The 11,903-nt window shown below is 34.5% G+C and overlaps 1 protein-coding gene and 1 long non-coding RNA gene across 4 annotated transcripts in view; both read right to left on the bottom strand.

The window, feature by feature from the left end:
- Positions 1-11,903, bottom strand: part of ZCCHC7 (zinc finger CCHC-type containing 7) — a 116,368-nt gene that overhangs the window by 11,075 nt on the left and 93,390 nt on the right. The gene's annotated exons all lie outside the window — the stretch shown is intronic.
- On the bottom strand, positions 8,016-11,887 carry LOC311427157. Its single transcript, XR_014687225.1, has 2 exons — positions 10,212-11,887; positions 8,016-10,088 (listed from the first exon to the last, which is right to left on the bottom strand). It is a non-coding gene; the product is annotated as an uncharacterized lncRNA (long non-coding RNA).

Genomic DNA, 11,903 nt, shown 5'->3' with positions numbered 1-11,903 from the left:
AACCTATCTTTCTTCTATTTTAATTTTAAAGTAAGTTAGCAAACACTTCCTTCTTAATCCCCAGAGACTATCTATGCAGTGACACAAATGCACAAATTTATGACAGTAACAAATGCTCCTCTGAAGTAACGTGCAACATTAAGTGAAATCGTTTCCTGGAAAGATATTATAGGTATCTATATTTTATTTGCCATCTTAAACATATCTGGGTCTTTATGACCTTATTTTTAAAATGTATTTCCTTTTTACATTTCCTGGTGCAAATGGACTGCATAAATAAGCAATGTGCTATGAGGCTTCAGACTAGCCGATAAACCCTTTCAATTTTCATGCCAGCTTCTTCTTTTGTAATTCAAATCTGGCTGAAAACTGGCAGCTCTGAAAACTGAAACAAGCACTGCCACAAATACCTTGTAATGCTATCGACCTTGTCTGCCCATGCAGTGAGAAAGGGGGATGCATATGTGTCTGCAGTCATCCAGATAACACAACTCATTTTTTTGGGGGGATAACAGAAGCCAGCCCCGGACTGTGCACCAAAAGCAGTCATTACCAGGCAAGCTAGAGAATAAGTCTCTTCAAAATACACAGCGCATTTAAAAAACATATACAGGGCTCAGCCACTGCTTTCATTACCAATTTTAATTTAGCTCCTTCAGTTTGCCAGCCAGATAAACTCTTTAGTGCTGTTTTTTAATCTATTTGCTACATTTTATGTTTAAGATTATAGTAATATGGGACAGGAGAAGGAATCACTTTTAGAGGAAATAAAGAAATAGATCCGCTTATCAGCGCCCATCAGAAAGTTCATTAATCAGCCAGGCTTTGTGCCCCCTAAATTGAAAGGTTAAATAATCCTCTCAGGAATATTTCTCGGCACCACCGCCAATTGTCCGGAGAGAAGCTGCCATTCACAACACTCTGGATCGGTGACAGGGTATTTTACCACTGTTTGGACCCCAAACAATGATGGACAAATGGCCTGGCTTACAAAGAAACCTTTTAGTACAAGGATGGAAAAAGGACCACAAGCTTTGAAGTGGGGTGGGGGAGGTGGGAGCAAGGGAGAAGAGGCAAGGGAGGAGGAGGAGGAGACTCATGCATGGGGACACATTTTATATGAATGTTTATTACGAGACTTGCCAAGTGTTTTTATATATATACACTTTCAGACATAGGCATACAGAGGGCGCTTACAGGCGTACACTATACACACACAGTTGTGGCAATAAGCACATGCATACTTACACATACATTTCTACATTAATCTGAGCACAAACATTTGCAAAGCCGGTAAAATCAGAAGATGAACAGAACTAAAGCATGGTTATATTTATTAGTTAATACACTGGGGAACACAATAAAGCCCAAGGTTTTAATTTTTACTGTCATTCTAAATGATTTACAGCTTCCTTTCTATCTCTTTAACCTTTATGTCATGTACTAATCATCTTTCACAATCAGATGAAAAAGGAGGAAGTAACACACTTCAAATAACTCTCTTAGGCAAGCATTTTTAATAAATAATTATTTTTAAGTGATTTCTGATCACAGCTAAATTTAGGTGAAGACAAGCAAATGAAAGATAATGCTGCAAGAGCACATGAGATAGAACAGTGGTGCATAAGAAGTGAGTTTTTGTACCCCATTATTTAGAACGGGGTACACTCTAAGTAAATAATCCAAGCCTTTCTCTTTAAACTCCCTGGCACCTAGGCTTCAACCTGTAATGTCATTTATTGACACACAATTTTAACTAATAATTTTCCTTATATTACCAACATATTAACTGTGCATCTTAATGTTCATATATTTCACCATAATTTTTACTGTTTTCTCTATTTAAGAGCATCATATATATTCAGTAATACTGTAATTATTTTTTTCTAGCTTTATAACAAGCGACGTCATCCAGAATATGTCCTTGAAGAAATGTCTGACAGCCTTTAGATAACCATTAACAAAGAAAAGCTTCTTCCATGTCCTCACACATTTTAAAATGATTCTGTTACTTAAGGCTGTTTACTTCTATATGACTTGGGACATTCTAAATAGTCTAGTGTCTAAAAATGGATCACAAAATTTCAGATTTCTCTTCTCTCATATCACACAGATACCTCATTGCTCAAAGCTGTTTCCTGCAAACCAACTTTTGAGTATCTCACTGTTGTCACTTTCCCTCTCTTTCCCTCCTCATACCATCATCAGAAAAGCAGAATTAATTCAAACAGGCTCTCATCTGCCATCAGAAGAATTCAAACAGAAACTAGATATCATGTGCAAATCCAGTGTAATTACTTTCAAAGAAGAAAATATTTCAGGATTATCAAACAGTCCTGAGAAATCCTTCAGCGCATGTGTAAGTTCAAGCACAGGCGGTCACCATTCATTTTTTTAAACACTGAATAAAGTTACAAATACACCTGAGAAACAGAATTAAACTGCAAAGTTGAGAGACAAACTAAAATTGCCAGTGTGCAAATTATTTTCTGTATAGCTAGATGATGATGAACTTCTAACAGGCACAGAACCCCTAAGTTTCACACATACACACACACACAAAAAAAAAAAAAAAGAAAAAAAAAAAAAAAAAAGAAAGGACATAAGCAGAAGCTTTTGGACTTGATGCTGCCTCCGAAACCTATCAGTGACTTTTTTTTTTTTTTTTTTAAAATGTATCACCTATGTACTATAAAATAGTACCTCTTCTTGTAAATCTTTCCTCTCTCATATCTCTGGAGAATCAAAACTTGTACAAAATACATCTGTGACATACACAGTAATATTGCTCTGGTGCTGTCTGTATTGCAGAACCACAACAGATAGAACAATGAAAAGGAGCCTCATCAAGTTAGAGGCAGATCAGACTATAAAGTAACATAAGTAAAGAAGCAGCAAGAAAAAGTTTATCAAATTTTGTTGGAGATGAAAGGAACAGCCAATGACAGCAACGTTGTAATTTGTTTCAATGTGAAGTGCTGCCAAGAGAAGTAACTATTTGTGCCCAATTGAGTTATATTCATGTCTTTTGGATTATGTTTGTTATACCTATGGATAATATATTATCCAAATAACCCAATGCTCTGACACTAATCCAGTAAGGTGGCAAAACAGTACATACTTATAGCATAATGACGTATACAACTCATCACTTTGAACAGGCCTTCTTTAAACTGCCTTTATGCTTGAGTTTCCAAAATATGAAAACAGGAACAGAGTAATTCTGTCACTAGGAATGTATCTTTTTTATTCACATGCCAGGACTTAACAAGTATTTTAATATCATTGACTTGATAGCCCCTCTCAGAATTAAATCTGTGATCACTTTTAAGGAATCCTAATCTGTAGATTATTAACATGATCAAGCATAACTTGAGAAAGTTACAGTCTAACATGAGCTCTTAGCTGTTCCTAATACATGGATCATTGACAAGATGAACTAGCAGTTCTGGCAGAGAACATGGACAGTTGCATACGCTTCTGCCATAGCAGAGCTAAATAGACTGTCAGTGCTAAACACCTGTAAGATTTTAAAATGCAAAGTATTTGTATGATAACATGCAACAGCTTCAGTACTACTAACGCACGTAATTTACAAACTGCTATTGAGTAGAGATGTGACAAGCAAAGTATGATTCATGGTTACAAAATACGTGTAAACAGTCGAGAGATATTTATGTTCCAGTGGCATTTTAGACTTTTTCCACTTTGCAATAGAAAAGTGCAGCAAAATAAATTTTATATTAATTACCTAAAAGTACAATTCACATATATTTTAGCATATCTGATAAATCACATAATTATTGGTTTACTATGGAATTTTAAAAAACTAATTCTAAGTTCTAATAAAACTGAGAAAAAACACCTTCATGTCAAGGTCAGAAAAATATTTTTCAGGAATGTAGGAACTTTAAAATGAATTTTTACAAATAAAATTTACTGCAGAAAAAAGTCACATAATACTGATTTTTTTCTCAACTAGAATCCTGTTTCTAAAATGCATCATGAATCTGATTTCAGCTTGAAAACTGCTAGTTTCCTTATTTAGATTGTTAAGACTTGAAATAACAAAAATTACTTAAATGGTTGCAGAAGTTTGTTTTCTCAAATTAAAGGATGAGAGAAGAAAATGATTACTAAACCTGCAAACATTAATAAAAAGATCAAGTTAATCCTTTCACTTAACAGAAGTGCAGTTATGTGTGTTAGGGAAAAATTTCAGCAGTGAATCTTACCATGATTGCCCTGTTTTCTGTTTAAGTTACTACTTATCTAAGAATTTTGTTGTGTCACAAATGTAATGTATGCTGGGCAAAGAAAGTAGACAGTAGTTTATATGTAGGGAATAGACTAATCCCTGCCAACAAGTTAGTAGGGGTGAGAGGCAGCTCTTCCCAGTCTTCTTCCAGTCGTGAGCTCATTTTACCACCAGGATTGCTGGCATAGCATCTGAAAAATGCTGCATACTGCACAAATAACTTCCTAGGCACTCACAGGTTAGTTAACCACATATTTTAATATTCAAACTATTACAATATATAAAGCTTCTGATTTCCAACCCCTTCTCTTCTTCTCTTTTTCCCAGTTAAAGGCAGGGTCAAAATACACAATTTCACAGAAAACTGAGTTCCTTAAATGTGCATATGTTAAATGTGCACAAATGTTCCTATAATGTGCATATTGAAGTTAGGGATCCTCGGGGGGATGCTACTTATCAAACAGTTTGAAGAGGTTATTTGGAACCCCAAAATCAGAGCAATGGAAATTATTTGGTTCAGTCAGCCAGGCTTTCTATTTTCCCCAAATCCCAGCCTGTTTCCAGAAATATATCAAAATGCAATTTCTGGTCAAGATGTAATCAGTCTTTAACCCTCAATTTAAAAGCACCTTTTATTTTATTTTCTGGGGAGGCAGATGGGGAAGAGCATGAGACAGATAAAACGTTAGAGAAAGCAGGCATGCTTTCTACCATGCTTAAATGATTAAGGTAAGTGACAGCTGATTACTGTGCTGCTGGAGGATTATACAGTCCATCCAAAACAGCCTCTCAGGTCCGTGCCGGAGTCTGGAATTCATAAGAGTCATTTTAGCTTTCTGGTCTAGTGTAGTAAGAGCCAGATGCTGAGATGGGGTAGCTCCTACAATTCTGTGATGTAAAAACAAAGAGATTTCAGTAAAGGATCTGTCCTCCATAATAAGGAAGTACCAAAAAACTGTAACTCTTTCCCATGGAAGAAAGTGCAAGTGCAAAGGCATGCTGGCATTTAACAAATTACCAGTTAGAACTTTCTAATTCAAGTTAATCAACACCCTCATCCCGACATCATTCCTCATTCAGTACTCGTAAGCGGCTAGACGCATTAGGTAAAACACATTACTTCCTGAAAAGACAAACTCTAAGCAGTATTTTTTGTAGACATTGTATGTTTGTATAAAGATGTTTAAGCTACTTGATTTTTCTGTATTATTTTAAATACAGTCTTGAGGAAAAATAAAAAGGAAAGAATTCTTTCTAATAATATTCCTTACTGAAAGCTACAGAATAGGATTTGCTCAAAATAAGTTATTTCAGAACCTGAAAGCCCTTTTTTTTTTTTTTTTTTTGGTGTGTCATAAAAGCTACCAGAAAGATTACTATTTTTTGTGAAATACATTTTCTTTCAAGAAAAACAGATTTTAGGTTTAGTTTTCTGACATCCTCAAAAATATATGAAACTTAAAAGAGAACAATAATGTGGGACAATTTATAAGTAGTACGGAAAAATAAAAACAACATAAAATGAAATCCAAGAGACCTTTTAGATAGAATACCAACCACCTTTAGCATACTCATTTCCACCAGAACTACTGTAAAGTGCAGGCAGACATTTACAAAGCATCTATCTCAGAACGGCACTTTCAAAAATGATAGGTGGCTAAGCCTTGAACAATGCATGCATATAATTTAAAAACAAAATACCTGCTAACTGTTATTAAACATCTGTTCCACCTCCTTTCCTGGCTAAAAAGGCAACCATAAATTCTCAGAAAATATGAAGTTTTCATGCAACCCAAGAACCACGCAGTCACCTTTCTCTCCATGGCAAGAGTGGGGACACTTTCATGTTCCAGGTGTCCTCGTTTTCCCCCAGTCTCAGAGGAGATAGATATCCTCACTCTCAACTCATATTCCCAGAAATTCTGTGTTGACTTCACTGTAAAATATCACACTGAATGGCAGCTTAAGTGTTGACATGAGGGCCTGCTCTGCAGTTCCAAAATACGAGAAAATACACTGTCCAGAGCATAAACTAGGTGGCATATTTACTATTCATAAGAATTATTTTAAAACAACCATAATGAAACTTGTCAAATGCTGAAATCCATTATATTTAGCATAAATATGACAATCTAGTGGTCTGGCAACCTTGTATCATGTAAGGACCAGAGGAAATGCCACTGCCAATGTCACCACATGTTCAAAGCCACTGCAGCAGCCCTGTCCCTGCACATGGGCAAGTCAAGCTTAATCTCTTCCTGAAAATACTTGTAAACCCATCCTTCACTGGCACAAAACATACAATGCTTCTCTGGAAAACAAACACTCTATCTCTTAAGCTTCAGTATATTGCACCAGAATAACATTTAAAATGTTTTCTTTACGAAAGCCACATTTTAAAGGATACAAATTGACTTTAAGCAACACTGCTTACATTTTTATTTCAGAAAAAATGTGGCAGGCCATGAGGGATTTTAATAATGGCACACAAAGAAATCCGAGCGCAAAATTTAAACACAAAAGATTCATTGTCCCTTCATGTCTTTTACGCACAGAGGCCAAAACAGCCAATTCCTGGTTCACCTTCTTTTATGTAAGTGGATTAAAAGTAAGATTAACAAACTGTCAAAAAGCATGTTAAATGATAGCTTCTGCTAGTTAAAAATTCTGGTTGTTCTAAAACTCTGTTGGTGGCCATCTTGATCTAGCAGCTTTAATATAAATGAGACTAGTGAAGACAGGGGATGGGGGAAGGAGTCCTTACTGCCAGAGCTGTACAAGGGTAGAAGAGGTTATTAAACATGAGCAATCTCTGCAGAAAGAAACCACCTAGTCCAAGCAGAATATGCTTTTTAACATATGCATACATACCGAAAAACAAATCTAAAAACAAAAATTGTGCGCTGTCCATTTTGGGGACAGAATTTCATTACTCTGCATGTACTTTCTGAAGATGATACTAATAGTTGCCATACGAATTCCTATTTGATTATTGCATCCACATTTTCTTCCCGAGCTGGCCTTGCTATGTTCATTTTTGTATACCACTAGCCCCTCTGAACAATTAAACAGGATTGCAAACGCAGGGAGATCTATGTACAGGCAGTGCATATTTTGTTTTATCTCAAAATATTGAGGTGTCCATTTGCATGTTCTCTCAGTACCGCTATCAGCTGCCACCAGGCAGGAAGGGTTTGAGCTTTGTTTCAGCCAGGCTCACATGAAAGAATTCACACAGTGCATCTTCGCGCCTTGAGCAAAACATGGCTCGCTATGTGCTGGAAAAAAAAAAAAATCTCTTTATTTTCCAGTGATGTAATTTCTTGGGTTGAAATGAGAGTGCTTACAAAATACCTTTCATCAGTGCCATGAGGTAACCAGTAGTAAACCATCAGCCGACCTCCAGAAGGGGGGTTGGTCTGCACCCAAGGTCTTGTCCACAAGTACACGTACAGTACAAGTACACGTACAGTACGTAAACAAACTTTCTTCCATTAAGTGATGCTCCCACCAAATATCAGCTCTGGATCCTGCTATTTTTCCAAAGCTATACATGGTTAATATTTAATCTAGTTCCTATATTTAGCTGGCCATTTTTCAGAAATGGAAAACAGCTTTCTCTCACAAAACTCACAGCCGCAGATTCCACAATGAATGTCTAAGCCTGGGCTACGGCAGGCTTATTCTTTCCCTCCAACATGCTAAGATTTACTTAAAATGGGAGCTGCCACAGGAACTAGTTACATGACCAGATACCAAGTTAAATGCAGAAGGATGCTATCATTTTTTGTTTTTATTGATGGTAGTTTTTTTTTTTTTAAGTATACACTGCAAAACTGAACAGAACAAATGAAAATTGTATGGTGCCTTAATCTCACAAGTATTTCCCCTGACTCCTTTCTCTGTAAATGCATGGCCATAAACTGTTTTCCACTTGAGTACAGAATATTTAATAAATGCTTCTACCTTTTGTGGAAAAATCCAAAAGAACAAGAAAAGGAAAAATAAAAAGAGCCAAACATTCTGATGATGAAAAAGCACCCCCAATATCCTTAAGATGTGGGAAAAAGTGATATAATGGCATGTTCTTTGGAGCTAAGATCACATTTCTCTGGGTTTGTGGAGTAGCTGGCATTTAGAACAATGAAGTTATACACTAAGTTTCCTAATAATCTATAACAAAAAGCTTTATGAGACCTTCAAATGCCCTAACACTGAAAAAATTATACTTATTATTATTTACACTGCAGTAAGCCATGATCAAAACTTTTTATCTGGATCTGCAAATGAAGTAATTGTGTTATTATTTGAATTGATAATAGCCTCTTTGATAAACATAAGCTGGTATCAAAACTGACCTATTTATTGCGGATAAATAAACAGATACCTATATAAAGAAAAATATGTTTTGACAAATGTAATTTCCCTATTCTGACACAGGAGAAATATACAGAGATCAGGCAAAATGAGAATGATTTGCAAAAGTTTCTCATCACCATTTTTTTCTTTTTTTTTTACAGAACATTTTTACTTAAAAGAGTTGAAAGAACAAGTTTAAAGAAACTAACCTCATCCAGTTATAAACCTTTGATTATCACAGATCCTTTAAATTTAAGCTTCCTTGAATACAATGTGATAATCTTTTCTTCTATCAAAGGGCAAATTAAAATATTCCACTTATAATCCTTTTTGCCATTTCAACTGCTCATAAGATTTCTTGCATCACCAGTCTATTTTGGTTAGAATAAGACATTTCTGCCCATATAACAAATTGTTTGTAATGTGCCAAAATTTGTCACCACAGCTAATGTAAACAAAAACCTACCACCATCCATAACAGCAGAATGGATTTATTATTTAGTCATTGTTCTAGTCAATCCACATTCCTGTGCAGGGGCTACAATAAGTCAATAGATGGCAGTCCATCTCTTAGGAAAGACACAGATAATGAATAAAATCACCAAAAGCTTCACAAAAGAGAAAGGTATAAGGCTGTCTGTTTTTTAACAAACATTCACAGTAATTAATGAAGAATACATAATGCAAAACATTTAGACAAATTTTGTAATGGTTCTCTGTAAGTAACATCAAAAAAGTATTCTTTTATTGAAAATTGGAATACCTTGTTTTATTTGTGCACACATTTACCTGTAGGTGTGACACTCATGATCAATTTACCAATATCAGTTTAAATCAATGGCTTAAGCACAGGAAAAACCCACTGTAGCTTCTGTTTGTTTCCTAATAACCAGGCAGTTTCTAGAGCACAGTAACAACCACAAAAGGAGTTTAACATGTAACTTGTAACTTGTGTTATTTTTCTTTAAACACTTACCGTTTTGTACAGAAGCATTTATTCTAAACTAGGGAAATTATAATCTAATTTCTATACCGAAATACAAATGTGATGATACGGGAGTAAAAAAACTACTTCTTACTTATAATTCTTTACAAAAATACACAATATACATTATTCTATTAAAGAAGTTTTAATTCTTTCAAGAAAACTATTTAGTCTTTTCTGCTGTGGGTACAAAAAATATTTAAACAGAAAAATAAAAGTTGGGCCTCATACATTTAAACAACTCAGATATTACATTATCTTAAGGTATAAACTAATTTAAAAATATCAAGCATGTCTTCTACCACATAGCTTTTGAAAATTCGTCTTAATCTGACTATTAATGTAACTTTAAATGAGTCACAATGGCTCTTCCCATGCATAAAATGGAGAAGTGCAAAGTATTTCCCAGATATCATAACTCTTATTTACAGATAACTTGCAGTCTACTGGAAAACACAAAAGTATTTAGAAGTAGCTAGTGTCCGACTCCAAGCCTATTTCACACAGAATCACAGAATTTTCTAGGTTGGAAGAGACCTCAAGGTCATCGAGTCCAACCTCCAACCTAACGCTAACAGCCCTCCACTAAACCATATCCCTAAGCTGTACATCTAAGCGTCTTTATCTCTGTGTATCCATTTTTGACTACATTTCAAAATGTCTCTAAATAGCACTAATAATTTCTAAACAGGACTGTTAATAATACACTCTGTAACTATTTTATTTGTCTACAAGAGCTCTTGAACAAATGCTTTTACTTTTATACAAGGTAAAGTACTCAGAACACTTTCTACAAAATTCTTAGCTAAAATTTTCTACCTCAGCTACCTCAAATGTTTTCATAACAAAAACTTGGCCACTTTTTAGCTCTTCTGTAATTTCTACAAAAATAAATATTTTTGAAGTATTGATCACCACTGGCTTTTTGAGGAATCTTCAATGGCAAGCAAGAATAAAATAAAATGAAATCTTATACCTCAGTAAAAACAGAACCCATCACATTGCAGTACCTAATATACATATGTGGTTACTAGGCTCCAGATATCATAAACATTTCAAAAATATTTTTATATGCACCATTAAAAAATATAATGAAAATATTTGCTTTCTTGCTTCATGCAATTTAAAAAATACAAGCAGAAATATTCAGTAAATGCACCTATTCCTAAACTCTTTTAAAAAAATTACTACCTCAGTTCTGTTTACAAGTGCTCAGAGAGAGTGGAGGATTTCCAACGCTGATCGTTGTTTTAAAATGATTACACAGAAGAGAAAAGCAAGAGGTTGTCAGCACAGTTTTTCTCTAATTTTAGCAAAATCCAAAAGAAAAAAAAAGAGTATTCCACTATTACGAAGTGGTGGAGGCAACAAATTATAAAAGACATGCCATATTTATTGCTCATAGAAAATATGCACACCAAACACCCGTAAAGAAAAGTACTGAACAAACTTTTCTCCTTTATCCTGAATGGACAACAGTGATTAAAAATATATAACAGGTAAATAGTAAGAGGTAGATCTGGACAGCAGTGACAACAAAGATTCAGATGAACAGCAAATATCCTAGTATTTAAAGGTAGTTTTATATATAGAAGTTTTATAAATTAATGTATTCAACATTTGTGATACCAATTCTTTAAATACTGTTTTAACCAGTTAAATAGTGTCCCAGGCTTAAATATTAGCCAATTTTGAAAGCATTTTGTTTTATTTTTGTCTCTCTTTTACATAGGAGGAAAACCCTTAAGTAATATACCGCTACAGTTCAAAAAGTTTTTTTTGTTTTGTTTTGTTTTGCTTAAATGATTAAAGATCAACTCACACATGTCACAGAAGGATAGCTATATTCTTGGCAACTGGCAATCATCTACAAAAGTTTATAAAGTGTATTTCTCAAATTAACATCTCTCTTTAGCTGAGATTTATTTTATTCCTTTAAAAACAGAGCTTTGTCATTAATGGTGATTAATTACCAGAATTTGGGATATCTGAGATGGGATTATTGCTTCTGCTATGCATCTCAACTTAAAATTTAACTCTCTTTATATGTGTAAATGTAGTCATTGAGAGGAGAGAGTACTGCAAGACACTCATTTAATGATTACAGTATAAAAACAAAATCAGAAGTTCTAAAGATGTTTAAAAAATACTGACAGTGTTTCATTGCATTCTTCAGTTCAAAAACTCTTCAGATGTTTATTATCTTCTTGCAGAAGATGCTTGTCTATATTTTATGGTCAGCAGTTCACAGAAGAGTAAATAGGTTGGGTGTAGAAGAAAATAAAAAAGGTGTTTCTACTT

The sequence above is a fragment of the Aythya ferina genome (genome assembly GCF_964211825.1).
Source record: "Aythya ferina genome assembly, chromosome: Z".
Classification (NCBI taxonomy): Eukaryota; Metazoa; Chordata; class Aves; order Anseriformes; family Anatidae; genus Aythya; species Aythya ferina.
Note: the sequence above shows the minus strand (reverse complement) of the source record. Positions and strands in the feature narration are given on the sequence as shown.